The sequence below is a fragment of the Uranotaenia lowii genome, chromosome 2 (assembly GCF_029784155.1).
Source record: "Uranotaenia lowii strain MFRU-FL chromosome 2, ASM2978415v1, whole genome shotgun sequence".
Lineage (NCBI taxonomy): Eukaryota > Metazoa > Arthropoda > Insecta > Diptera > Culicidae > Uranotaenia > Uranotaenia lowii.
Genome location: NC_073692.1, coordinates 45,780,166 through 45,783,177, shown reverse-complemented (window position 1 = coordinate 45,783,177; position 3,012 = coordinate 45,780,166).

Sequence of the window (3,012 nt, the reverse complement as noted above, 5' to 3'; positions counted from 1 at the left end):
AGATTAAGGGTCGTAGTTTTCCTTCTGTACAATATTCTGTCAATATTAATAACAATATCAAAGGGATCGCTGTTGACATGGAATAAAATTCTTTTAGATTTGTCGTCACGAAATTAGAGAAACAGATTTTTTCAGAACAGCTTTAAGATTCTTTGCATAAAATGTTGAGTAAATGGTCGGGATAAAGGATTTCAAAATAATTCTGATAAAAAAGTAGTCTCTCAAAGCCAATGCAGTTGAGTTGACTTTGACATTTTTCAGACAATGCAAATTGCCCGACTTTCATATGAAGAACTAATATTATTTATAAAAATAAAAGTAAATAAAAAAATTAAATTATGAAAACATAAGTTTTTCAACGAGTTTAATAATTTCAAAACTTCATTTTTAAGATTTGACGGTAGAAAAAATAAACTTATGGATATTTAAAGTGTCTTTGAATTATTGAACTTATTATTAAAATCAACATTGAGTGTAAAAAAATGTGAAAATTCTGAGTGTAAAATAATTAATTAAAGCACAGAATTCACTAAAATTACTAGTTAAACGTAAATATCCACTTATTCAGAAAAAAAAACATGTCATATCAATAGACAATTCGAGTTGTTTTAGTTGCATGTAGTCAATGAACGTGTTCAATGTTGTATGACAATTTGTATACAAGAAGAACTTTTCGCATATACAAGAAATTTAAATAAGTTAGAAATGAATTTTTTTTTAAATTTTTGATTTTGCCCATTCCTAAGAATAATTGTTTGCCAGCATGAGAAGAAGCTAAGTATTTCATGAAAAAAGTTATAACAATTTCGAAATAAAAAATCGTAATCCATTGAGAAGTATAGTAAAATTGCAGGTTTTGCTTTCTGAAGCTTTCTATAATTTCATGATATGTTTTTGCGAAAGTTTTGAATCATCACACTTATTGGCTATGCAAAGCAGTATAATGCGATTCTTATTTTCATCTGGTTAACCAGCTTTCAAATTCACTAAAATTAAAAAATATTAACCTTTTTTGAATTTTTTGTATGACAACGACTATCATTTCTGAAGTACAAGTTAGGTTTAGTTTTTGTTCACATGCAATGTATTGCAAGAACCAAGAAATATTTTAAAAATACAAAATTATGTTTTTGAACTTTCAGTACATCTCTGATGGTTTTTGAATGGAAATTTGGATTTTTCCGTACAAGCCTCCATACTAATTCAAAACACGTTATAATTCAGGACTTAATCAATCGCTTTCAAAACTTTTATTGCTATTTTTTGTTGTAAAAACAACCAAACAAAGTTATTGGAGGTATACGAATTTATAAATTTGAAATTTCCAAACAAATTTTGCAGCGGAATTATGTACAACAATGGGGCAGGAGGAGATTGAGCGGACCAATTGTTGCACGATCCAACATATTTTCTGGTTAAGTAGGGATCATAATTTTTTTTCAAAATCATGGTGCTAAAATTGTCCAACAAACGTTTCGTATAGAAAACTGATACGAAAAATGTTTTGTTCTGACGTAAAACCTTATTTGCCGTAGAAGGAATGTTAAGGTTTTTGTTAACAATTAGCACAAAAATCGCGCGAAAAAAACAAAAAAAATTAAAACTGTCGTAAGATGCACACTTACCAGCATAAAATATCACAAAAGCCTCATTTCATCAGAAAACATTCCGAATTACATGATTCAGTAAAAAGTAAAAAGTTGGAAAAGTTGAAAAACAGCTAAAATATTGACAATTTAAGTCATGCTGTGCAACAATGGGTTAGGGGACAACGATTGGCAAATCACCCTAAGCCAATTCTCTACATGCGCGGTCATCCAAAAGCGGGAAAAAATGTTACAAAATTCATGAAAACGCTCGAACTTCTATAAAAATTTAAAACTTTTCCTTAATGGAATACACATGAATTTTCAAGAAAATTTGCACTCCGTGGGAATGTTAATCGAACAAAAGTTATGGCGTTTCAGAAGCGACTTTTATTGGCAGTCTAACTTTCTTATCTAAGAAAACATTTTTTTTTTTAAATTGGCATATCCACATGGGCTAAATAACTCAAATTTACAACAACTAGATTTGTCGATTTGTTGTCAGTTTTCCCCATTTCGCCTTCAGACGACCCTTATATTTCTTCTTTTCTACCTGTTCTACGATCATTTTCATCTAAACAAAATTAATCCAAAATGGTGGTTAATTTTAGATTTAGCTGTCATTATTTGTCCTAGATTGAAAATGTATGGGTCAAGGATTTATGACGCTACCAATGCAATGTGATAATTTTTTTTTTTAAATAGGTCCATTTCCAGTTTTCTCATGTTTTTCTTAGATGTAGGTTTTGACAACTGCTAAAACAATCAAACAGTGATCATTAGTATGAATAGTTAAATTTTCATAACTTGAAACATACTGCTTGAAAAAAAAGTTAAAGTAATTGTCGTGTCCGTACGGTTTCACCTAAGTCCACACACGGTTCTTCAAAGAACGACCGTCTTCTATCAGACATCATCACTGCTTAACATCTCTCCAAAAACTCAAGCGTCACGGTGGACGATTGGTTTTACTAATAATTGCACAGGTTCCGCGAGGTTCCTGCATGTTGCATGTACTAGCTCTAGATTTTCCACAGTTATCCAAGGAACTAGTTAAATGATCTTTTAAATTATAGCTGTTATACTGAGCCTTATGCGGTTTCACATTAAATCTGTTTGTACTTAGGCATGCATGGCTTAACCTTTGAGACAAGCGTATGTTACTGGTAGGATCAACCAGAAGGAGTTTTTTTAAAATATGTTAAGCAGTGATGATGTCTGATAGAAGACGGTCGTTCTTTGAAGAACCGTGTGTGGACTTGGGTGAAACCGTACGGACACGACAGTCCTAATGATTTACTTTGATTTTTTGTTGATTTTAGTGAACACCGTCTAAAAGCGAGGTTGATTTTAAGAGGGTTAACAAAATTAAATTTTTGATTTTTTTTTTCATGAAGTAACAAATTATAAACAGACATGTATAACA